General features: G+C 42.3%; 1 protein-coding gene across 4 annotated transcripts in view; it reads left to right on the top strand.

The window, feature by feature from the left end:
• pcdh15b (protocadherin-related 15b) overlaps window positions 1-27,801 on the top strand; it is a 230,847-nt gene that overhangs the window by 6,357 nt on the left and 196,689 nt on the right. For all 4 annotated transcript variants that reach the window (XM_046356770.1, XM_046356773.1, XM_046356772.1 and 1 more), the window contains exon 2: window positions 22,389-22,447. The gene's annotated coding sequence lies outside the window, so the exon portion shown is untranslated. The remainder of the gene's footprint in view (window positions 1-22,388; window positions 22,448-27,801) is intronic.

Raw genomic sequence — 27,801 nt, 5'->3', positions numbered from 1 at the left:
TTGGAATATGTTTTATTGTGTAGAGGCTTCCTTCTTTTCAATATGTCATTTAGGTTAGTATTGAGGAGGAACTACAATGTTGTTCATCCATCCTCAGTTTTATCCTACCACAGCCATTAAACTCTGTAACTGTTTTAATGTCAACATTGGCCTCATGGTAAAATCCCTGAGCAGTTTCCTTCCTATCTGGCAACTGAGTTGGGAAGGACACCAATATCTTTGTAGTGACTGGGTGTAATCATACACCATCCAAAATGTAATTAATAACTTAATTCTGCTCAAAGGGATATCTTGTTGATTATAGTCCCAGCCATGCATACCCCCCCAGGCAAATACCTCGTCGGCCCTGAAAGAACTTCACTGGACTCTATGTAAACTGAAAACCATACATCCTGAGGCTGCATTTATTGTAGCTGGGGATTTTAACAAAGCAAACCTAAGAACCATACTTTCTAAATTCTCTCAGCATATCGAATGCGTGACAAGAGCTGGTAGCTTTCTGGATCATTGCTACTCAAGCTCCCGTGTTGCATACAAAGCCCCCCCCCCCGCCCTGCCTTCGGCAAATCTGACCATGACTCAATTTTGTTGCTCCCAGCCTATAGACAGAAACTAAAACAGGAAACGCCCGTGCTCAGGTCAATACAGCGCTGGTCTGACCAATCGGATTCCATGATTCAAGATTGCTTTGATCACGTAGACGGGGATATGTTCCAAATAGCCTCAGACAATAACATTGATGTATACGCTGACTTAGTGAGCGAGTTTATTAGCAAATGCATCTGCGATGTCATTCCCTCTGTGACCATTATAACCTTCCCTAACCAGAAACCGTGGATTCATGGCAGCATTTGCACGAAACTGAAAGCACGAACCACCGCTTTTAATCATGGCAAGGCAACCGGAAACACGACGGAATACAAACAGTGCAGCTATTCCCTCCGCAAGGCAATCAAACAAACAAAGCGTCAGTATAGAGAGAATTTCAACAGCTCAACCACGAGACATATGTGGCAGGGTCTACAGTCAATCACGGATTATAAAAAGAAAACCAGTCCCGTCGCGGACACCTAACTTCTTTGCTTGCTTTGGGGACAATACAGTGCCACTGACATGGCCCACTACTAAATCCTGTGGGCTCTCCTTCTCCGTGGCCAACGTGAGTAAAACATTTAAACATGTTAACCCTCGCAAGGCTGCCGGCCCAGACGGCATTCCTAGCCGCGTCCTCAGAGCATGTGCAGACCAGCTGGCCAATCCCTATCCCAGGCTGTTGTCCCCACATGTTGCAAGATGGCCACCATTGTTTCTGTTCCCAAGAATGCTAAGGTAACTTAACTAAATGACTATCGCCCATTGAACTCACTTCTGTCATCAAGAGTTTCTTTGAGAGGCTAGTCAAGGATCATATCACCTCCACCCTACCTGATATCCTAGACCCACTCCAATTTGCTTACCGCCCAAATAGGTCCACTGACTATGCAATCGCCGTCACACTGCACACTGCCCTATCCCATCTGGACAAGAGGAATACCTCTTGAGAATGCTGTTCATTGACTACAGCGCAGCATTTAACACCATAGTACCCTCCAAACTCATCATTAAGCTCGAGACCCTGAGTCTCGACCCCGCACTGAGCAACTTGGTCCTGGACTTTCTGATGGGCCGTCCCCAGGTGGTGAAGGTAGGAAACAACACCTCCACCCCGCTGATCCTCAACACTGGGGCCCCACAAGGGTGCGTTCTCAGCCCTCTCCTGTACTCCCTGTTCACCCATGACTGCGTGGCCAGGCACTCTTCCAACTCAATCATCGAGTTTGCAGACGACACAATAGTGATTACCAACAACAACGAGACAGCCTAAAGGAAGGAGGTGAGGGCCCTCGGAGTGTGTATCAGAAAAATAACCTCTCACTAAAATGTCAACAAAACAAAGGAGATGATTGTGGACTTCAGGAAACAGCAAGGTGAGAACCCACCTCGACGGGACAGTGGTAGAGAAGGTGGAAAGTTTTAAGTTCCTCAGGGTACACATCACGGACAAACTGAAATGGTCCACCCACACAGACAACATGGTGAAGAAGGCGCAGCAGCGCCTCTTCAACCTCAGGAGGCTGAAGAAATTTGGCTTGTCATCAAAAACACTCACAAACTTTTACAGATGCACAATTGAGAGCGTCCTGGTGGGATGCAGTCTGCACAACGCCTCACCAGGGGCAAACTACCTGCCCTCCAGGACACCTACAGCACCCGGTGTCACAGGAAGGCCAAAAAGATAATCAAGGACAACAACCACCTGAGCCACTGGCTGTTCACCCAGCTATCATCCAGAGGGTACAGGTGCATCAAAGCTGGGACCGAGAGTCTGAAAAACAGCTTCTATCCCAAGGCAATCAGACTGTTAATCAGCCATCACTAAGATAGAGATGCTGCTGCCAACATACAGCCTCAAATCTCTGGCCACTTAAATAAACTGACTTAATAAAGGTATCATTAGTCACTTTTAATAACGCCACTATAATAATGTTGACATATCCTACATTACTCATCTATTCGTGTGTATAAGGTAGTTGTGAATTTGTTAGATTTTACTGCATAGGCTGAACAAGAAGCACAAGAATTTTGCTACACTTGTATTAACATCTGCTAACCATGTGTATGTGACCGATAAAATTGGATTTGATTTTGATTGAATGTTTTTTTACCCATCTACCAATAGGTGCCCTTCTTTGCGAGGCATTGGAAACCTCCCTCGTCTTTGTTGTTGAATCTGTGTTTGAAATTCACTGCTCGACTGAGGGACCTTACAGATAATTGTATATGTGGGTTACAGAGATGAGGTAGTCAATTCAAAAATCATGTTAACCACTATTATTGCATAGAGAGTGAGTCCATGCAACATTTTTACTGCTGAACTTATTTAGGCTTGCCATAACAAAGGGGTTTCAGATTTTCATTTTTAATTCATTAGTCAACATTTAAAAAAACATAATTCCACTTTGACATTATGGAGTATTGTGTGTAGGCCAGTGTTGCCACATATAAATTGAACCCATTTAAAATTCAGGCTGTAACACAACAAAATGTGGAAAAAGTCAAGGGGTGTGAATACTTTATGAAGGCACTGTATCCAGGTATAACATGTCAAAGCTACATTGAGGTGACATTTACGATACAGTGCTTCATTTCGATGTCATCATAAAAAATTGAAATACCCAGAGCAGTCAAAAACTAGATTTTCCTGTGTTTTATATATACTTCCACGCTATGAAGTTGGAATAATACTGTGAAATTTTGAAAATGATGATAATGCCTTTTTAGTGTAAGAGCTCTTTGGAAAGACAGCCTGAACTTTCAGCCTGTTCTGGTGGGATGGAATTTTGGCCTGCCTGGTGACATCACAAGGTGGTAAATTAGTTAATAGGCCAATAAGAAAGATAGTTCCAAACCTCTCTGCCAGAAGTATACTAACCTGCATCCAATTGTTGCCTTGCCTCTGAAGCTAAGCAGTGTTGGTTCTGGATGGGAGACCAGATGCTGCTAGAAGGGGTTTGGGACAGCCAGTAGGAGGCACTTTTTTCCCTCCCAATGCCCCAGGGCAGTGATTGGGGACATTGCCCTGTGTAGGGTGCTGTCTTTTGGATGGGACGTTAATGAGGTGTTCCGACTCTCTGTGGCCAGTGAAGATCCTATGGTACTTATCATAAGAGTAGGGGTGTTAACCAATGTTCCGTCTAAGCTCCCCTTGGTCCATGCAGAAGAAATATCAGCCCGTGAAGAGATGCACAAGATTGAACATAACTCAACTTTAAGAGTATTCTCCTTTAGTTAACACTATCAACATTTTGCTCTGTGGAAATTGTGATTGAATCAACGCAATATTAGCCACTTTCAATTTAACATACAGAAACAAATCTATCTGCAAGAGATTTTCTTGTAAGAATAGCGCAATGGAGTAGGATTCTATTGCATTGACATGCACGACTCAGACCGGTGCACCATAACCAATCAGAGCTGCAGTACACCTATATGCAAATAGCCATTGCCATATTTGGATATGTGCCATTCACCTTGAATTGGACGTTGTTTACACCATGAGCGGTCGCAAGGAGATGCGCTTGTTTTGAGACCAGAGCGAGAGCTGCGTGTAGCCGCCGGTGCACGTGTTCATATTCTTTGCGAGGTATTAGCCCAGTTATAGCTAATTTCTAGTCAACAATGGGGGAGTGGTTGCTTCCTACAACAGCACAAATGTGTGTTTTCTTTTTCAAAAGTCTCATGCAATGATTGGCTGCTACTGTAGACTGAGTGATAGAACAGCAATTTCAATTTTAAATGTTATGGTATGCATTTCTCTTCATTGTTTTTGGTAGGCCTACATTATGATCAAATAGCCACAATAGCCTACTTCTCCACTGTTACAATTGTAACTTAAAGTGGGTACAGCTTCATTGTTCACAGTAAATGCACACTGGAAGTTGCACAGAATTTTCACAATATTCAAGTTTGCGCTCAGCAGACCTGACATTTTCTGAGTGCCAAACATTTGTTGTGGGAACATTGGTGCTAATCCCGGCTAAATTAATGGCCACCTACAGTAATCATCCTTATTTTCCAATTGCCTCATTCCACTCCCCTGTAACTATTCCCCAGGTCGTTGCTGTAAGTATGAATGTGTTCTCAGTCAACTTACCTGGTAAATAAGGGTTAAAAAAAACATGTAAACAAATCTAGTTTTCAGTTTTCCTCAGGTCACTCCCAGACAGTCCTATAACAAATTCTTGCTTGAGAAATTGTTCTTGCTAAGAGGCTATTTATGTTTCTTTTTGACCATATAAATTGAAAACAATCACAGGTAGGTACTTAATTATTACTCAAATGTATTTTATATTGAGATGAAAATGGCTGCATTGGGCCTTTTTTCAAATCCATGGCAATAAATAAATATATATACTGTATATGTATTTATCCAATATGTACGTACTGATGTATGCCCCAACATGGCTATAGCTTAACTCACTTCTACGCTCGCTCTTGGATTTAGAAACAAATTGCTCTGTACTGAGAGCCCTGGAAAATCCATTGCAATGTATCTAGGAAGGTCTCAACATGGTTAGACTTCATATTCATCATCTCCAGCACCACCCCCAACATCTACATATGTGAAAATGGTGTTTTTTAATGTTTTGTAATAAAAAAAGTTAGAGAAAGAATAGTGTTTCCACTGACATCATCAACCAATTAGTAGACAATGTCTACTCTCAATTGGTCAAATTCACACGATGCACACCAATGATGTCATTGGAAACACTTATCTTCCTCTATCTTTTTTTACTACAAAACATAGAAACACACCATTTTCACATATGTCGATGTTTGGGTGGTGCTGGAGATGATGAATATGAAGTCGAAACTTTGTGAAGTTGATCTTTTTAGTAATCAATGCTCATGAATGTGAAATTGATTAGCCAACTCTATATTTACAGATAGAACAGGTGCCTGCTCAATAAGAAGAAGCATTGTTCCCTGCGTTATGTTTTTGTCTTCAAATAGGTTGGCCTGTGGGGTGTGTAGTGGGAAAGATGTACAGTATATACACAACTAGCCAAGAGACCACATAGACAAACTCAATACCGCATGTCCATATGGCAGGCGAAGTAATACTTTGCCCTCCGAATAAAAGTTTGTCAGACATTTTACTACCCCAAGCTGAGTCTGTGGTCCACGCCATCTGTTGTGTAGATCCTATTATATGCGTTATGCATTTCATCTTAATCCCACATGATTTGGAAAGACGGGCACCGTGTTATTTTATACAATTAGCTGCTGCCAATCTTTCCAGGTCTTCGGGGATTTGAGATCCAAATCGGGGACTCGGTTCTACTTTAGACCTCTTTTTGAGGTAAGCCATACTGTCGAGAGACGTTGATTTGGGACAGATTATTCCTTGAGTACCATGGAGTATGTGTCAGTCTAGGTGGTTGAGAGTCAAAGAGAGAGAATATGCTGCATAGCAAAGGGAGGTCCCATCTGCAAAGTCTGACTGATGAATATCTTGTTAGTATGAAGTCTAAAATCTGCTCCCATATATCGCTCTGCTCACAAGGTACCATACTGTGCTGCGTAATCTCTAGAAGACTCTGCAAACCAGGGGACTACATCGCATACACAAGATGTTTGCAGTCTGTAAGAGCATAGACAGGCCAACAACAGTATCGCTACATCGGGCCCTATAAAATCTGCGTTGTGGAGAACACGAACGGAGTGGAATTGAACACCTCCCGAGTGGTGCAGGGGTCTAAGGCACTGCATCGCAATGCTTAATCCATGAGGCGTCACTACAGGCCTGGTTTCGTTCCCAGGCTGTATCACAACTGGCCGTGACTTGGAGTCCCATAGGGTGGCGCACAATTTGGCCCAGCGTCATCCGTGTTAGGGGAGGGTTTGGCAGGGGGGGCTTTACTTGGATCTAGTGACTCCTTGTGGCGTACCGGGCGCCTGCAAGCTGACTTGGCCGTCAGTTGAATGGTGTTTGCTCTGACCCATTGGTGCAGTTGGCTTTCGGGTTAAGCTGGCGGGTGACGCAGTTTGATGGGTCAAGTATATGAAGTGTGACTTGACCTTCACCTCTCCCGAACCCGTTGGGGAGTTGCAGCGATGAGACAATATCATAAATGGATTGCAGTAGGATATCATGAAATTGGGAAGAAAAAGGGGTAAAATATCTATATATTTTAAAATTAGGATATCAACTAAATGTATTGAACTTTATTAGAAATGTCTTTTTTGCTCAATTTGCTCAAGGTAATCATATGACATGAACACAAGGTGTCAGTGATTCACTTCCTGCATCTTTCTGAAATGGCACAGGAATGCCCCTGTCTGTGTGTGCGAGGTGTGCGTATGTCTACACTTTGTGTAGCCATTAGAGAGGATGTTAATGTCTTCTCTGGTAGAGATGGAACGGCTTTCCCAAAAACCTTCTAAATAAAATGTTCACTACAAAGTAACCTATGCCTACCTGGCAGAGTGATCCAGTATCATGATTACTTTCATCTATCCAGTGGCCATTTTGTTTTGCAAACTCTACAGTCACATGAGCGCTACAGAAACCTCCAACCAAACAATGGTCTCTTGCTGGTGCACAATTGCATTAAAGGGTAACTACACCCCAAAATTAAAATTTTGTACATTTTTCCGAGACTTCAAAAGTGGTCTCCTGATGTGGTTTAAGCGTTGTTGTGGACTTACAACATCCAATGTTGTTGTTGTTGTTTCTATTAAAAAGTTTGATTTAGAGTGTGAAAATCTGAAAAAATTGGGGGGAAAAGGAAGCCTGGAAAAACAAAACGGAGACAACAAAATTTGTGAAAAAACAGAAACAGATTTCATAGGACCCGACATACTGTAGCCTACAAATACTCACTCTCTTTCTTTCTTTCTCACTCACTCACTCACTCACTCACTCACTCACTCACTCACTCACTCACTCACTCACTCACTCACTCACTCACTCACTCACACACACACACACACACACACACACACACACACACACACACACACACACACACACACACACTGTTCTTCCATCAACATTGTTGAATCTACTGATGTGATCTCTGTTGAGGATTTGTAATAGAGATTTTTGTGGATGTTGAATGTAAATATTTAATGAATTTATCTTACAGCTTGCGATGGTGAATGTGTCAAAGGAAAGACAGGAAAGCTGTCACGTATTTCCGTTTTTATCTCAAACTGCGGCCTGCAAGCCTACCTTTTGACTTCTAATGTATGGTGCAGAAACGTATTGACTGCTACTCAATCATAGAGACGAGATAGGATCTGTGCTTGTTGTAATTCCTATCTCGTTCTCTCCATCGTCTACCTTACTTGGCCATACAATGACCTTAGATATGGCCATTTGTTAAGCATGCGTGAGGTGGACATCTTTCTTGGCTCCATGATTATGTGATTATCAAACTTTGCGTTGGCTCTAATTGCACACAGAATGTCATGACTTCTGCCGAAGTCGTTGCCTCTCCTTGTTCGGGCGGTGCTCGGCGTTCGACGTCACCGGTCTTCTAGCCATCATTGATCCTTTTTTCATTTTCCATTGGTTTTGTCTTGTCTTCCCACACACCTGTTTTCAATCCCATTCATTACCTGTTGTGTATTTACCCTCTGTTTCCCCTCATGTCTTTGTCAGAGATTGTTTTATTGTCAGTGTAGTGTGATTGTTGTATAGGTGCGCGTCGGGGTCCTCGTACCCATGTTTGTTTGTTTATGTACATTTAGTGTTATGGAGCATACTCCGTGGACTTTATTAAAAGACTCCATTTGACTCTCCTGCGCCTGACTTCCCTGCCACCTATTACACCTATGCATGACACAGGTGTTTAGGAAATGTTTTAATTGGAGAAAAAAATGTGCACAGATTGAATGAGGGGAATTACGTCCTTATATTAATTCATTAGTTTTCAATGATTTCATTGTTTGACATCGTCAGAATTAAAATATAGATTTAATTACCGAGAGTCAAGGCAATTAATGTTGTTGCTGAATTTGGTGTCTCTCAGTCACAAATCACCCATGGATTTAATCAACATGTCCAGGGTATGCAAACAAAGCACAATCGTCACCTTAGTTTCCCCTCCCTGTCGCTCGCCGGTTCCTTTCCACTGCCCAGGAGGGATGTGGAAGGCAATCTACTGGAGAATGGAATTCTCCATAAGCATGTTGTGCCACGCGACTGTGTCTCCGCAGGCACCTTCTGGTAGGCTAATCCACTCACTGCAATGTAGTTCAATCTCGCCAGGTGATACTGTATCCCATCTCTGCTGCACCCGGACTCGGCTCACTAACCATTCTAGTTAGCTACGTTCTTGACCTTTAAAAAAAAAATTGGTCCTCAAAGTTGCTCACGTGTTGAATCTCGCTCTCAAGGGCTGGCAGCGTCCCCGATTAAGTTTAAGATGTGCCCTATACTTCTGTTTTGTTTCCCGTCTTGAGTTTTATGTTGATGCGTTTGGACTTGCAATTATTTGGAGGCTTCGAACATGCATCTCATTACAATCATACACTCATTGTTTAAGGCTCAAAGGATGATGCTGATATCCATAACAGATCAATGCTTAATCCATAAATGCTGCTGGTTTGACTACTAGATGACCATAAGAGAACACATACAGAATGATGTCTTCATCGTTACAGGTGTTTATATTGTATCTCAACATTAGGGCCATGAAGGTAGAGGCTTTTATTGTCTTGTCGCTCCCAGATCTAGAGCCACGTTTGTGTTTTTCATTACATACATAGGATCTTAATTTGACCACTCTGTTGTTGCTGAGAGTTTTCCAGCAGCCCAGGAAATGCAGATGTGCTTCGTGATTTAGATAAATTCACTGAAACCCTGCACTAACACACAGTTCTATGAGCAGTATTGCACTTTTCACGTAGTGTAATTTTGTCCAGCTAATAGTCTAACCACCCATCAAGCAATGTTATGTACTAATTGTTCATATCCTGTTGCTGTAGGATTATTCTGCTGCAACAATACGGGTCAAATTAAGATCCTACAACTGTGCTTTCTTTTTTTCCCTCCAGCTTGGATAATAAATGTGCACGACAGAGGTTGTGTTTTTCTTATGTGCACCATATTAAATAGCATGATTAAGTTCAGTAATGGCCGTGGGAGGAACTCTGGGTGTAAGCACAAAATCAGAGTGCTTTAATGTATAAATTGTGAAATGGAAAAGTGTGTAGGGGTAATGTATGCTGTAATATTACTAATGTCAAGGCATTGTCACTGTGTTCCAATTCAAGTGCAGGGAGGCTTGACTGAGAAGATCGCCCCTATTTTATTGCATCTTTGAGGGGAAAAAGCGTCTTACCTGCTCTTTCAGGAAGTGTGTTTTCCACTGGCGTTTAGTGTAAGGCCTCCTTAGCTTACTCACTCTGACTTCTACTACTTCTGCTACTACCACCACCACCACCACCATTATATTACCACTAATACCATTGCTACTGTTACTTCCACTACCCCTACAGCTACCGGTACTCAGACACCTTTCATGTTACAGTTTTAGTCAATCAGACCAGTTTAGGGCCCCAGTCGACACGCTCTAGGACTATATGAATGACTGATGACCGTTTTGAAATCTGTTCAGTGGGCACATGAAGAGTTTCGATGCGGTCAAGCTGACGGTACCAAACATATTTATCTGGTGATTTACTGTCTTTAACATGGTGTTAATAATACAGTAGGATACCAATCATTCATGTCTATCATTTAATAATACTAAAATTTTAATAAGTGTGAATCACTTCTCCAGAAATATCTCTTCAGACTCCTCATATCCCTTCTTCAGCTGAGCAAGAGTAAAATACCGAAGACCTAGGAGTTGAGCCAAAGCGAGGTAGATAGCGTTTATCTACTGGTTGATGCCTTATCTCTCACCATGGCATCCAACTGTCAGAGGCAGTGCAAACAGGCTAGTCTTTTGGAAACAGCCAACATATTGTAATCGAGAACATTTAAGATAACTCCTTCAGAGTCATACTTTTTCCCCCCTTCTAAAATCAGTCCTCTCTGGCATTTTTGTTGTGATATTTCTCTGTGGGTGTTCTGTACACTTCTGTACATCCTGTTTCATGAAACCAAGCTGGGAAATAGACTCAGGATTAGTCAAGGTTTTTGGCCACTCTCTAGCGTCAAGGTGACAACATATAAAATTGACACCGTAACAAAAATGATACCACACAGATAGTTACAGTACATAGCCTCATGGTGGATACAGGATCAGAGGTGGAGATGGCATCGTACCTAATTTGGGAGGATTCCTACAAGCAGTTTTTAACATTTGAGTTCTAATTCTTCTCAAAGCAAGAAACATCGAGGGAGAAATGTGATGGGCAGTACTAGGCTACATGAGAAAGAGGAGAGAGCAGGATAAGGCGACCGAGTGCCTAATGAGTACAAGGCATGAGGCTGTGAAGGGGGGGGCTTACGAATTCGGCAAAGTCTTGGAACTCTTGTCAACGCCACTTTGAAGTTAATGGATGACATGCAATTAAGAAGTCTGGGCTAAAAATCCAATCTAATCCATTTGAGTAGGGAATCTGTGGATGCAGGCCTTTTCCTAAAAGTCCACACAGGATTGTCGAGAATTAGTGTATATTTATAGGTAGAAATGCACTCTTCTGACTGCCTTTTAAAAATTTGACTTAATTTGAGGAAAGCAGTATTTATAAACCTTCTTCATGAGGAAATGGCTGGGTTGAATACCTGTACCTAATCGTGGATTTAAGACAAGCTCTCTTAAACAACTGCCCGAGGCTCCACGGTCTGTTGGAAATATTATCCGTTTGAACTCAGGGTCCAGTGTAGAGAGACTACATTTACGGCTAGCGGCTGGATGCATTTGACTGTTAGTGTTCAGCGTAACAGTTTGGGGTCTGGAATAGCCATCTGGGAGGATTGCCAGGTTGGGTCCTGACAACCAATTTAAACATGGGGGTGGTGTGAGGCTATTATTCCAGCTACAGTAGATACAGAGTAGGAGGGACTAACATCTCTCTAAGCACTTCTCACATCTCCCAAACAGCTCTCACTGAGACATACTTCTGTCTCTAAAGACATTGCTCTAGCGTTGCTCTCCACCGAATAGCATTAGATCCTTGCCCTCCGGGAATCTGTCCTCATCCCACTGGTTATAGAGATGTTTATTTAAGAATATTAACATACGGTTGAATTCATCTATAGAGAGATAAGCTCCCCCTATGTAATGTTTCATCAGCCTGTGGTACTCCTTGGGCACATGAAGGTTACTATTGAACATGATTTGTTTGGTAATTACTCACTATAAACTACTGGGCTGTGTCCTCCTTTCTTTGTCCTCGTTGCATCACATTTTCGAAAATAAGGCCCTCCTTTTTATTGCCCTGGGATTGCTGTGCGCCATCATTAGTCAGGAGGGAGATATTCCACCACCCTCTCTTAGTTAGTGGTCCTCGAGGGACGTCCTCAGCATGGTAACAATTCAGTTGCTAAGAACAATTCCGTTGCTAAGAACAATTCAGTCGTATCTCAAAGCACTTTCAGTGCAAGAAAATAAGATTACATTAAAAAAAACATTTTTAAAGCACAGGTCTGCTCATAGACTTTAGCTGTCCCCTTCTCTAGAGTGACATTTTAATTGACAAAAACAACATTGTCGGTAGTTCAAGTGCCAAGGCTTTGAGCATAAAGACCTCTGGAGTAGTATGATGAGCATGCACCGACTGACCCGTGTGCGTTAGTACAGTCCATCGGGAAGTGCACCGACTGACCCGTGTGCGTTAGTACAGTCCATCGGGAAGTGCACCGACTGACCCGTGTGCGTTAGTACAGTCCATCGGGAGGTGCACCGACTGACCTGTGTGCGTTAGTACATTCCATCGGGAGATGCACCGACTGACCCGTGTGCATTAGTACATTCCATCGGGAGATGCACCGACTGACCTGTGTGCGTTAGTACATTCCATCGGGAGGTGCACCGACTGACCCGTGTGCGTTAGTACATTCCATCGGGAGATGCACCGATTAACCCGTGTGCGTTAGTACAGTCCATCGGGAAGTGCACTGACTGACCCGTGTGTGTTAGTACATTCCATCGGGAGATGCACCGACTGACCCGTGTGCGTTAGTACAGTCCATCGGGAGATGCACCGACTGACCCGTGTGCGTTAGTACATTCCATCGGGAGATGCACCGACTGACCCGTGTGCGTTAGTACAGTCCATCGGGAAGTGCACCGACTGACCCGTGTGTGTTAGTACATTCCATCGGGAGATGCACCGACTGACCCGTGTGCTTTAGTACAGTCCATCGGGAGATGCACCGACTGACCCGTGTGCGTTAGTACATTCCATCGGGAAGTACACCGATTGACCCGTGTGCGTTAATACATTCCATCGGGAGGTGCACCGACTGACCCGTGAGCGTTAGTACAGTCCATCGGGAGGTGCACCGACTGACCCGTGTGCGTTAGTACAGTCCATCGGGAGGTGCACCGACTGACCCGTGTGCGTTAGTACAGTCCATTGGGAGGTGCACCGGCTGATTTTATTCAACCTAAATAGGATACATGCTTGTTTGAACACCGCAAATGACGTATGAAACGCTATGACAGGCCTGGCATAAGTGTGACAAAGGAAGTTAAAATAATACCATACATTATTTGTCACTGGCTGGAAATGATGGGCCAATTCAGTGCATGGAACTCCCCCTCGTCTCACAAATGGCTAGCATTTATAGCTCGACAGAGAAGTTGACTGTGCTAAGTGAGGTGACAAGCTAGCTTGACAATGTTAGACTGGCTTTGTTTTATAGTCTGCTGTGTGTACAGCACTGCTACTGCAGATCCACTCCTAACCGTCTGACATGAACACACACACAGAATTTGATGTCATCTTTACACTCCTTTGATAAAATAAGAGATGTCACATTTTCAATTCCTGGATTTAGTCCTTTATTTTTGGGGAAAAATATGTATTACTGTGCCTCAGTCAAATAGTTACCTTTTGATCCTTGTCGTTGCGACCTGGAATCACGCAAACTTTGAAGTGTTGTTCGTTAGATTTCTGTGTTTTTAGGGGTCTGTCTGTATACAGCAACATGTGGTTGGACATGATGTCATCACTTTTACTTCATCCTTTTTGTGTGCGATTGTTAGAATTGATCAGGTAGACATAGAAACGCAACTATAGGCTATGAACAAAGCACATTCACTCTGTCTCGGCGAGAATATATACATCTGCCATAGCAACCTGGAGAGAAAGCAGTTTTCGTTTCTTGGAATGTGAAACATTTTCAGAATGGACCCAGCCTTCTATTATTTGAACCATTTAATGGTTCGTTGTCTTTGTAGTCTCTATCGACAGACGGCTTGCCTCCCACGTTAACAATGTTCCGACATGCACGTCTGCACAGACACAAAGCATCGGTTGGCATAGGTGGAACTGGATGAGCAAAATCTGGCTTATCCGTTTGTGCCCTGATGTACATATCCCCACATTGAGTGTATTTAGCTTGTTTGAGTAGTTTGCATGAGCCATGACAACTAATATTGGTGTTACAAGCTTTCACCCACTGAATGGCTGTGGCTATAATTAGTTGAACTACCTGCGTCTGAAATGGTGTCCTCTGTCTATGTTTTTGAGGGGATTCCTTTTTCAAGAGCACAGTTCCTGCTCACATTTTTAAGTCTCACCTGGCCAAATTTGTGATTTATTGGGAGAGTTGTCTGTTGGAAGAGCACTGTCCCTGGAAGATGTTTTTTTCAAAGTTGCCAAGACAATCCCTCATGTCCCCGTTTCCGAGACTAGTATCTTTGGCCATGCTTCTGTGGAGGATGATACTGTGCTGCCTGGAGTGAAAGTATTCCAATATTCAGCGAAAAAAGGTCCGGCAGTCATCCACACAAACACTGTCCTCTGCTCAGTGTAAACATGCACTGTCAATCAGAGGAGATAAATAATACGTCGAGTTCCCATAGTTTGCCAAGCTTAGGACCTTGTATTGGATAGGAAAATATTGCCTCCAGCATGAGCCGTTGAGAGTCGATATCAGAACCAAACAGTATAACTTTTTTGGATATTGTTGCTTCACATAATTACCCCGATCTTTGCTTTACTGTTATCCGTTATTTTAAAGCATGCGTCTATGCCATTTCTAAGTTGCATACACTTCTATGTTAAATAGAGCTATCTGTCTCAGCAAGAAGGAAAATATAATCACCCGTGTTTTTATTCATGTGGCTTTCTCTTCTAATGCCTCTTTTAGAAAGCTGTTTTGTTGAGGTGAGGATGCTTTATCTCCGGGGTCATCAGTAACTTATCTGGCTTTGCACCTCGGCAGTGGGTCTGCAAAGTCCCAGCGGAAAGCAGCATGAATGACGACCACTCGATGAATCGTGACCAGCAATTGAAGACATATCTCTGTCTTTGCACTTCTGAAGGGCAACTTTGAGTCCCACAGTGTGGTACTGTCTGTATATCACAAGGAAACGAGGTCACGCTGACAACGAAGGGAGTAGAATATTGTTTTAGAATCTCATCGCCTTTGTCTGAATGTGAAACATTCTGAAAGCAGTTATCTCAATCAATACATTGTCTCGGAGTATAATACCGTCTCAATTACAATTAAGTGGTATAACACCTTCAGAATTGTTATGCTGTTGTAAAACTGCAGATGTACTACATTATTTCAGTTAACAAACATACGATCACTCTGCAAATAAGTATTCTGAAATTAACAGGGCATTTTCTTATTCTATTTAGTTGGACTTGAACTCATTAAAGTTAAATAAATAAGTAAATAAATATAAAAACGTTTTCCCATATGAATGTGCACCTACTCCATATCAGGTGCTTCTCATAAGGTCCCTCATTATTGGCCCTTGTCTGTTCCCCAGCTTTCTGATTTAGAACCACAAGACAGGTAGCTGTCAATCAGGCTATGTAGATCAGAGCAGAAGCTATGCAAACACCATGTAATTGGTTTCATTAATCAGATATATCTGAGGACAAGTACTCATGCTGGATGTGAAGGCTTTTCTTATTTACAGAGAACCTCCAGCGACTTCCTCCTTTTGATCTGTGAATTGCTGGTAACACTTGATTTCCCCTGAATGGGAACCAGTCTGCAACACTGTCCTCTCTCTCATTGCAGTATCTTCTCCGAGTGCACTGGGTAATGCCACAACATGATTTTCTGCCCTAAGAAACCTACATATAATCCCCCCCCCTAGAATGTAATAGCATTTTTTCCTCCCCTCCATCTGAAAAAATAAACAAATGTATTTTCATGTTAGTTATAGTGGGAGTAAGTGTGGAGATGCACTTTGGTGGAATCCAAGAGTTCACTTCAACTCAGTTGGTGTTGCTCATAGTGGGAATCTCTGCTCTTTTTTGAAAACCTATTGAGACATTTTGAGAAAGCACATAACTTTGCCAATTCAAGTTTTATTTTCAGTGACGGTCAAAAAGCAGGTGGTCCATGTGCCACAGGAGGCAGTTTTATATTTGAGTGTAAATTCACTCAGTACTCTGTAACACACCAACCACACACCTGTTAAATCGTCAGTTGACTTTTTGTTTTCAGAAGCCAGCTACTGCCCCTTTTATATCTTCCATCTATAGTAACCACCCACTTGGACCATGAAGAGCGATTTTGATCTGTACTAAATATGTAAATTCTGCAAAAAAAAGAAACGTTCCTTTTTCAGGACCTTGTCTTTCAAAGATAATTCCTAAAAAATCCAAATAACTTCACAGATCTTCATTGTAATGGGTTCAGACACTGTTTCCCATGCTTGTTCAATGATCCATAAACAATTAATGAACATGCACCTGTGGAACGGTCATTAAGACACTAACAGCTTACAGACGTTAGGCAATTAAGGTCACGGTTATGAAAATGTCGGACACTAAAGAGGCCTTTCTACTGACTCTGAAAAACACCAAAAGAAAGATGCACGGGGTCCCTGCTGATCTGCGTGAACGTGCCTTTAGGCAAGCTGCAAGGAGGTATGAGCACTGTAGATGTGGCCAGGGCAATACAGTGCGACGTCCATACTGTGAGATGCCTAAGACAGCGCTACAGGGAGACAGGACGGACAGCTGACCGTCCTCGCAGTGGCAGACCACGTGTAACAACACCTGCACAGGATTGGTACATCCGAACATCACACCTGCGGGACAGGTACAGGATGGCAACAACAACTGCCCGAGTTACACCAGGAACGCACAATCCCTCTATCAGTGCTCAGACTGTCCGCAATAGGCTGACAGAGGCTGGACTGAGGGCTTGTAGGCATGTTGTAAAGGAAGGTCCTCACCAGAAATCACCGGCAACAATGTCGCCTATGGGCACAAACCCACCGTCGCTGGATCAGACAGGACTGGCAAAAAGTGATCTTCACTGATGAGTCGCGGTTTTGTCTCTCCAGGGGGATGGTCGGATTCACGTTTATGGTCGAAGGAATGAGCATTCCACAGAGACCTGTACTCTGGAGCGGGATCAATTTGGAGGTGGAGGGTCTGTCATGGTCTGGGGCAGTGTGTCACAGCATCATCGGACTGAGCTTGTTGTCATTATAGACAATCTCACCGCTGTGCTTTACACGGAAGACATCCTCCTCCCTCATGTGGTACCCTTCCTGCAGTCTCATCCTGACATGAACCCCCAGCTTGACAATGCCACTAGCCATACTGCTCGTTCTGTGCGTGATTTCATGCAAAACAGGAATGTCAGTGTTCTACCATGGCCAGCAAAGAGCCCGGATCCCATTGAGCACATCTGGGACCTGTTGTATCGAAGGGTGAGGACTAGGGCTATTCTCCCCCAGAAGTCCAGGAACTTGCAGGTGCCTTGGAGGAAGAGTGAGATAACATCTCACAGCAAGAACTGTCTAATCTGGTGCAGTCCATGAGGAGGAGAATCACTGCAGTATTTAATGCAACTAGTGGCCACACCAGATTCGGACTGTTACTTTTGATTTTGAACTTGTTCAATTTATCTCTGTTAAATCTTATGTTCATACAACTATTTACACATGCTAAGTTTGCTGAAAATAAACGCAGTTGACAGGTGAGAGGACGTTTCTTTTTTTGGTGAGTTTTAGTAAGACTGCTATTAAAATTTTGAAGGGTTGCCATGTGACGTATTTCCACTTTTTAATATAAAAAGAAAACAGTCAGCTCATGCCTCAGAAGGCTGAATGGCATTATGTAGACTGTGGTGTTGGTATTAGCTCAGTCTTGTTGAGTAGTCGAAGGGAGATGGTAGCAGAACACAAAGTGAAGGGCCCATGGTGCACGTTAGATGAATGGCTGCAGTCTCCAGAGAGATGGGGAGATTGCTGTTGTCTTTTTGAAGGATGAGCAAGTTTTTTGCACACTCAGTTCAATTTTGTTCGCTCACAGTCTAAAAGTAGAAGGTATCTTTCCAGAAATGAAGAATTGAGAGTTTTGGTATAAGTGTTGTAGCTTTTAAATAGGTTTGTTCCCCAAAAAGGTGAAAATGAGCAAAATGTAGGCCCGAATATTAGAAGTGTTAACAATTGGCTGATGATGGATGGCAACAAGGTGGCATGTTGAATGACTTGTTCTGAGGTGAAAGCCCATGCATTGTCGAAGTCGTTTGTAGAGAATTAGTTGCACTTTGACAATATAATTTTTCTATTGGTCCCTGTACTGCTTAATGGTTAACTCTGTGTTGTAGATGAGTATGAAAGATTAAGTCTCTGTCGTCCCGACTATCAGGTCTCCGTATAAACAGAGACAGATCAATAGAATTATGCCCCTGCAAGAAAGCTAAGAAGGCTTAACCTTTAAATTGATCATTGATTTCCCCCTTCTCATTTGAGTCAAATTATTAGAATTGTATGTCCCAGTCAGTTTTAAGCTATATTGTTAATGTCCGCAAATGTCATAGAGGGGAAGTAGTCAAGAGAATCTAATGTTTGGTTTAATATCTGGATTGCGTTATTGCTTATCTTGTTCGGTTAAGGTCTTGTCTCAGAGGGTTGATAATGTCATGCGTATGCTGGGACAGGACGTGTCCACACTTTTATATAGTAACATGTGGATGATTAGCTATGACCTTGAAATCTTGACCCTAAATAATGGGCAGCAGGTTGCCGAGTGTTTGGCCAGTAACCGAAAAGTTGTTTGTTCACCTTGTCGGCTCGGGTATTTGAACTGTCTATCGAGATGCTCTTGAGCAAGGCTCTTGCCCTGATTTGCTCCAGGGGCGACGTACTACTATGGCTGACCCTGTAAAACAACACATTTCACTGCACCTATCCGGTGTAGAGTGCCTTCAGAAAGTATTCATACCCCTTGACTTATTACACATTTTGATGTGTTACAGCCTGAATTCAAAATGGATTAAATATATGTTTTTCCTCAGCCATCTACACACAATAAATACCACATAACGACAAAGTGAAAACATGTTTTCAGATATTTTCGCAAATGTATTGAAAATGAAATACAGAAATATCTCATTTACATAATTATTCACACCCCTGAGTCAATACTTTGTGGAAGCACCTTTGGCAGCGATTACGGCTGTGAGTCTTCTAAGAGCTTTCCAAACCTGGATTGTGCACCATTTGCCCATTATTCTTTTCAAAATCCTTCAAGCTCTGTCAAATTGGAACATGCACTGTCTTCTTGGTAAGCAACTCCAGTGTAGATTTGGCCTTGTGTTTTAGGTTATTGTCCTGCTGAAAGGTGAATTAATCTCCCAGTGTCTGGTGGAAAGCAGACTGAACAACATTTTCCTCTAGGATTTTGCCTGTGCTTAGCTCCATTCCGTTTCCCTTTCATCCTGAAAACTCCCTAGTCCTTGAATATGCCTCAAATATAACACTTTGTATTCAGGACAAAAAGTTAATTGCTTTACCACGGTTTTTGCAGCATTACTTTAGTGCCTTGTTGCAGTTTTCTCCTATCACACCGATTAAACCCTGTAACTGTTTTAAGGTCAACATTGGCCTCATGGTGAAATCCCTGACCAGTTTCCTTCCTTTCGGACAACTGAGTTAGGAAGGACACCTGTGTCTTTGTAGTGACTGACTGATACACCACCTAAAGTGTAATCGGTAACTGCACCATGCGCTATGATATTCAATGTAACACAAGAAAATGTGGAAAAAGTCCAGGGCTGTGAATGCTTTCTGAAGGCACTGTATGTGAATTTTTTTGATTTTGCCAGTTCCTGTAATAATGATCTGTACACTGTAGCTTTTGTTTATTGTACTGTAGTAAAATGAGCTCCAAATGAGATCCCAGTGGATATCTGTGGCTTTCCAATTGGAGTTAATCAATGAGATGTCTAGCATATCCCCACGCTAACTTAACACTAAAGCCAAGCGTGTCATGAAAATAAAATATGTATTGTCATTAATATCTACAGTATACGTATCTACCCAGCCCAAATGTCTCCCCCTTTCTGACTTATGTTTCGGTTCCAGCTGCCACTCATTGCCTGTGTTTACACATATCATATCAGGGTATTTAACATTTTTAAAAATGGAATGGTATTTGATGATATTTGATGTTTTTTAATTATAAAAGTCCTAAATTTGCTTCATGAGTAGTGCATAACCCTAAAGTGACAACGGATACATTATAAGTGATTTCAATGGCCCTTTCTCCATTCTGATTGTTTTATACTGGTCAATCAAACCCCAACCACAAATACTATTCAGCATTTTCATACATTTCTGCATTTCTTGCACTAATTTGAGATCATTTCCACACTGCCACGTAGTGTCGCACGATTTGGGCAAACAACCTGGACCTTATTTTGAACGAAATGTTGCAGTTGCGATTTGACTTGCGATTTAGAGCAAAACACTTGGGTGAACAGTTAGAATCATGGAAATATAATGATTATTCAAATTCTATAGTTGGAATATAATAGTGAGCACTTTGAATGCAGTGTTGCCAGGGAGGAGTTGTGACAGGGTAGGAACCAAAGTGTTGACAAGTGTCTCCTAGGGAACCCTATAATGTTTGGCTACATTGAATATTTTTTCTTAGCTACATATTCATGCTTCGTATATTCCTCTTTGATTTAGAAGATACTGTTGCACAAACAACATGCTGATTTAGGTCTACACCATCACTGGTATTATGAGGCTGTATAGGTAATTATGTTTGCTCTCACTCAGTACATTTATTAGCTTGCTAGCCATCTAACTAGCAATTAGCATTAGCGGCTAACAAGCTTTAGGCCCAACTTGCTAAGAAAAGACAAACTAACTGTTTGCAGATGTAAGAAACACAAAAGACTTGTGTTATCATAGAACGCTAGTGGGTTTATATTAAGAAGAAAAGTATTGTTGTCATCAACATTGTTGCATGCGCTACATTGACCATGCAGACAACACAAGTGTCTCTGGTCGAGGAACAACAAATGCACTCCTTGAGTGACAGGGAGTGGTGCTAGGTCTGTGTGGAAAGCAGCATTGTGCGAGATCGAGCGGAGAGAGATCACTCAAGTAGCGAGGTAAACTATAAAAATCCATGTTACACACAGCGTATTCCATATAACAAACCAAACGATCAAATACCATTATAGAAGGTAAAGTAAAAACCCAAACCGGTCCATGCATCAATACCATTATATCATGAAATATGGTATACCACCCAGCCCTACCCAATTCTGATCTTTTTTTTTCACCAATTGTCCTTTTGACCATACAGATCAGCTCTGAAAAGATCCGATGTGCTTGGTAAATGGGACAATTAGCTCCCGAGTGGTGCTGCGTTTGAAGGCACAGCGTCTCAGGCTGTACCACAACCTGAGACGCTGGTTTGGAGTCTCAGGGCGACGCACAATTGGCCCCGCGCGTTGTTAGGGTTTGGCCCGTGTAGGCCGTCATTGTAAATAAGAGTTTGTTTTTAACTGACTTGCCCAGTTAAATAAAGGTTTTAAAAAATATATATATATTTTATAAAAAAAGATATGAGTTAGGCTGCCTGTATAAACACAGTGCTTGACAGCTAATTAAAACTGAGGCAAACATGGGTTTCAGGTTCATAGAGCCTATAATTCTTCATTATCTCCCCACAGCACATTAACCCTGAAGGGGAGGAGAAATTGTTGCCCAATGCCCATCGTTGTCAGCTACTTTCCCGCTCATTTCTTCTGACATAGAAGATATATCCTTCTTAATAGGATGGAGGTGTGACCTTTGAGAAAACAGTGAAAAGTCACATTTCTCATCAATCATTGCTTGGGACGGTTGAGGCGGTTGTCATGGGTGACATTACCCTGTAATGTTCAAAACAGCAATGATTGTCTTCATCCATGGAACTTATATGTTTGTCTTTATGTATAGGACGTTGTCTTCACATAAGAGAATAATGCACACAGAGCTTTTAATCAGCTGTCAGTTTTGGCCTCTAGATGTTTGATTAACAAACACATTGAGCATCACTCAACCAACAATCCTCGAACCAGCCATCACTACAGATGTAGGGTCTTAATTTGATCAGCCCGGTGCAGGAGTATGTTCCTGCAATGCAGGAAATTTTAAAACGTGTAGTGTATTTTCAGTTTAAAAAAGCTGTTTGTAATTTCCACATTGAAATTTGAAACTTGATTCACTTGCAAAAAAATGTGTCAACCCCCACAAAAATGGACCATTAATTATGATCCACATAAAAATTCACATTTCCATTTGTTGCAGGATTATTTGTAGCTCAGAATTCTGAACAATATTATTATTATTTTTTTGAAAATGAATCATCTGTGAACCTATTAAAATCGACAGAGAACCTTTTCATTAAAATGTTGCTCAAAACCACAATAAACTTCTCTCTTGCAGGTGCTGGCATTGTGCCCAAGAGGACAGACATGCTTTTTGATCAAGAAGAAACAACCTAGGTAAGTCTGATCTTCCTTGTTTCTTGTTTTACCATCTGAATATCATTCTTGATGCCAGCCTTGCCAGGGGTCCCCAACCTTTTTTTTGGCCCACAATCCGAGTTTGTATCTGAAAATTCTCACAACCCAAACCATGTGAAAAAAATGATGTAATTAACAGCCCATGCTTTCTTTTACTTTTTTTAAACTTAAAAAAATGCCAATCATACTGTATTCTTTTAATGTGGGCCTATGACAGTCAATTGCAAATTAGTGACAGAATTGATCTTATACTCACCACCACTAAGAGATGGGTGTGCTTGATGCGTGTCACGTCGGAGCTTCTCAGAGTCAGTACGCGCCTCATCTCTCCTGTCACATCCAACCATCGATCAATACATTTTTTTGTAATGCAGACGGGAGCACTGAATCAGCGTACGATGAGTTTGAATACTTGGAGGGAGACGGCACAGTATTCCCTTTGAGTCAGGAACTCCTCCGTAGTGACCCGTAAATGTGTTGGCTGCAGCATTCAGTCACTTGACAGCTCGATCAGCTGTTCGATTTCACTTACCGCCATGTCAACTAAGCCAGGATCACAGTGAAACAGATTTGGTCAATCATCTGTCACATTCTTGGGTATTTCTGCTGCATGCCCGCATTCAGTTCAGTAAGTCTGTTACATAGGCAAGGAGACACATTTATTTTTTACACAGAAAGTCAACAAAGTCTCTTTTTTACATCCATTGCGAACGACAAAAGTTCCTCTCTCAATTATTATCAATTATATATTTTTTCCAAAACTCCTCCTCGATAATCACCAAGCCTCATATGTCTGATCACATATCTCCACGTAGTTTTGCGAACAGGTGTGTGAGCAATGTAGTTTACAATCAAAGTTACCTGCTGTTTTTCTCAGAGTTCTGCACTCAGCTCTTTTGCCCCCCAGTTGCTCTTGGTGTGTCCATTATAGCTCAGTGGGTTTGTCCATTATAGCTCAGTGGGTGTGTCCATTATAGCTCAGTGGGTGTGTCATACAATGCGTCCATATGGCAGAGATAGACACGTTCTTAACTAGAATGCAGAGGCCTGTCCGCCGTTCCGCCATAGATGGAGCCCCATTTGTGCAAAAGCCCACCATTCAATTTGTGAATACAGCCACACAGCACACTGAAAATCCCCTGTGCCGTTTAATGCTTGAGAATCGTAAGACAGAACAATTTGTCCTTGTGAATAGCATACCCCGACGTGTAGCGAACAAAGGTCAATGCATGGGCATCTAGGCCCTCACAGCTAAGTCCATTTGGAGAACATATGGTGGGGAGTTTGAGTCGTTCAGTAGGAATTTCATTTCTAGTTATAGCCTAACTTCTTGATTTCATAGTGTTATTTGACAAAGGTATTGACGTGAGTTTCTGTACCTCTGCCTGCCTCTCCACACATGGTTTTCACCATATCAATGGTGGCCAGTAATATCAATGGAGGCCAGTAATATCAAGGTCTCTGCAATAGTGTGGTTTCATATCATAGTGAGCCTAGCGGCCTTTTCCCACAATCTAAGGTCACTCTGGTTGACTTTTTACATATAGATTTGAATCATTTTCACTCCGGGTTTTAAGGTGAACCACATTACAATGATTTTGAGAGACAAAGACTATATTTTTAATATATTTTTAAAAATATTTTTTACCAGGATTTTGGAAATTCTTCCACCACCCAATGTCATTGTTTGAACTCATCCAGGATGTCTCATTCTTTATCGCAAAATGTTGTTTTTTGTATCATATTTTATAAATCCTTGTATGTGACCACTGGTGGAGCGAATCAAGATCCAGGCCTCTCAGAATCTGTCTACTAGCTATATGTTAAGTCTTCAATTGTCAGAAATAATAGACATCCAGCACCCATTTGATTTGATCCAGCACCAACCTGTTGTTTTCCCTGTGAAAGAAAATGGAGTGATAGATTCGTCCCTCATCACAGAGGACAAGTGACCTTGAAAGATGAGGGCGGGTGGCCAGGCATGAGACAAGTGGACTGGAAGAGGGGCCGTTGAGGAGAGGGTGAATTCAGATATAGTACAACAGCAGACCACCTCTACTTCTCTGGCGGTTTGGAGCGCTCAGAGCACTTTGCTGGACCTGTGTTAATGATGTCGTATTGCTTATATCTGTGGCATACAAGTGTGCATTTTTTGCCCAGTGCTAAACTTAGCCCAGGGTTAACAAATGCTTGTGTGAGCACAGACTAAGCTAGCCTAGGGCCAGTCTAGCCTCTGGCTAAGTACAATATAGTGTGAAAAGGCCTTTAATTGAATGCTCAAGTGTCACGGAAACGCCTATGAACATGATGTAGACGGTATCCTGAAAACTCATGTTCTGGGAAGATATACTGAAAACACATACAGGTACAGTGGGGAGAACAAGAATTTGATACACTGACGATTATGCAGGTTTTCCTACTTACAAAGCATGTAGAGGTCTGTAATTGTTACCATAGGTACACTTCAACTGTGAGAGACGGAATCTAAAAATCCAAAAAATCACATTGTATGATTTTTAAGTAATTAATTTGCATTTTATTGCATGACATAAGTATTTGATCACCTACCAACCAGTAAGAATTCCGGCTCTCACAGACCTGTTCGTTTTTCTTTAAGAAGCCTGTTCTCCACTCATTACCTATATTAACTGCACCTGTTTGAACTCGTTACCTGTATAATAGACACCTGTCCACACACTCAATCAAACAGACTCCAACCTCTCCACAATGGCCAAGACCAGAGAGCTATGTAAAGGACATCAGGGATAAAATTGTAGACTTGCACAAGGCTGGAATGGGCTACAGGACAATAGGCAAGCAGCTTGGTGAGAAGGCAACAACTGTTGGCGCAATTATTTGAAAATGGAAGAAGTTCAAGATGACGGTCAATCACCCTCGGTCTGGGGCTCCATGCAAGATCTCATCTTGTGGGGGGGCATCAATGATCATGAGGAAGGTGAGGGATCAGCCCAGAACTACATGGCAGGACCTGGTCAATGACCTGAAGAGAGCTGGGACCACAGTCTCAAAGAAAACCATTAGTAACACACTACGCCGTCATGGATTAAAATCCTGCAGCGCACGCAAAGTCCCCCTGCTCAAGCCAGCACATGTCCAGGTCCGTCTGAAGTTTTCCAATGACCATCTGGATGATCCAGAGGAGGAATGGGAGAAGGTCATGTGGTCTGATGAGACAAAAATAGAGCTTTTTGGTTTAAACTCCACTCGCCGTGTTTGGATGAAGAAGAAGGATGAGTACAACCCCAAGAACACCATCCCAACCATGAAGCATGGAGGTGGAAACATCATTCTTTGGGAATGCTTTTCTGCAAAGGGGACAGAACGACTGCACCGTATTGAGGGGAGGATGGATGGCGCCATGTATCGCGATATCTTGGCCAACAACCTCTTTCCCCCAGTAAGAGCATTGAAGATGGGTCGTGGCTTGGTCTTCCAGCATGACAACGACCACGAAACACACAGCCAGGGAAACTAAGGAGGGGCTCCGTAAGAAGCATCTCAAGGTTCTGGAGTGGCCTAGCCAGTCTCCAGACCTGAACCCAATAGAACATCTTTGGAGGGAGCCGAAAGTCCGTATTGCCCAGCGATAGCCCCGAAACCTGAAGGATCTGGAGAAGGTCTGTATGGAGGAGTGGGCCAAAGTCCTTGCTGCAAGGTGTGTGCAAACCTGGTCAAGAACTACAGGAAACGTATGATCTCTGTAATTGCGAACAAAGGTTTCTGTACCAAATATTAAATTCTGCTTTTCTGATGTATCAAATACTTATGTCACTGGAAAAATCGGCAGTGTATCGAATACTTGTTCTCCCCACTGTATATTCTGAAAACATAGAAAAAAAGATATAACATTAGCACAGACCAACCACCGTGAGCCCTATCTAACCCTTCTCAGTGTCAAAGTTCACTGAAGATTTAGATACTAGCTATGGGAGGAATAGTACTGTGCTCTGAGCTGTTCGCTGCACCATTCTATACAGTGTGGGCAGGGCTGGTATACAACATAAAATGATGTAGATTGCTCCTTTTTAACACACATTAATATTCATGGTGAATTGATGGGCTTTGCCATTTAGATTGAGTGAGGCCGTAAAGGTGTCTAAGTAAGCAGGTCGTAAATATATTGCTTAAAAAAATCCACAAAATCTGTCAGCTGCCACCACTGCATTTATAGAGGTGCTGCTGCCTTGTAATGGGGGACCTTGGGTGTCCTTCCACTTCACTTGTAATTAGTTATATTAGTGCAAGTTCCCTGGAACGGCTCCTGGCCCTGTATGCCTTGGGTCTCTCAGGTACCACTGACTGGCAGCACAGGCAGGTGGTAGTAATCTCCAGTAATCACCCTCTCACAGTTTCTCTGGAAACAGCAGACATAATGACTTTGGGCTTTTCATAACTTCAGACACACATTTCATTTCTCTATACACTCGCTCCAGTGTTGCCATGACTAAACTGAATAGTCGTCTGGTTTTTGGTGTACTAGTGCTCTTATCTGAGGATTCCAAGGCTCAGGCTGAGAGTCCTGTTGGCTGGTGGTATTTTAAAGACACTGTAAATAAATGTGGATCTTTCCAAATGATCTCTCCTGAGGAACGTGTAAAGAAGCAGGTTTTAAAAATATTCCCCCAACCCCGAAAAGAATGGAACACAATAAAACATAACAGATGAATGACACTTACAGATCTAGGATCTTAATTTGAGCCAGTTTGCTACACCAGGAAATGGTTATGTGGATTATAATTAGTGGTAATGTGGGGCTTGATAAATGTTTTGTTAGGGCAAATCAAGTCTAACATTTTAAAGTGGAAATTACAAACTTCAGAAGCCTTTTAAAAACTCGAATACACCAGAAGTTTACATTTCCTGCTATGCAGGAAAATTCTCAGCAACCAAAAGAGTGATCAAATGAAGATTCTACATCTGTACTCACAACTACCCTCATCTTCATATCCATTGTGAAATTTCCTTTGTCCCTTTTTATTATGCTTGATAGGCAGCCACAAATCATGCTCTAAGTATAGATTTACTGTAGGCTGTCACCGAATGTACACAAAATTCATAACATACTGTTACGGCTCTCGTTGCTAGAATGACTGGACCAAGGTGCAGCGTGAAAGGCGTGCAGCGTGGAAGGCGTACATCGTCTTTTTATTTATGACACCAAAAGCAAAACAACAACGACAAAAAACAAAAGTGCACAGTTCTTTAAGGCTACGTAACCATACAGAAAACAAGATCCCACAAAAAACAAACGGAAAATGACAACTTATATATGATCCCCAATCAGAAACAATGATAGACAGCTGCCTCTGATT

The sequence above is a fragment of the Oncorhynchus gorbuscha genome, linkage group LG07 (assembly GCF_021184085.1).
Source record: "Oncorhynchus gorbuscha isolate QuinsamMale2020 ecotype Even-year linkage group LG07, OgorEven_v1.0, whole genome shotgun sequence".
Taxonomy (NCBI): Eukaryota; Metazoa; Chordata; class Actinopteri; order Salmoniformes; family Salmonidae; genus Oncorhynchus; species Oncorhynchus gorbuscha.
The sequence above is the reverse complement of the archived record's forward strand: the minus strand, read 5'-3'. Positions and strand labels throughout refer to the sequence as shown.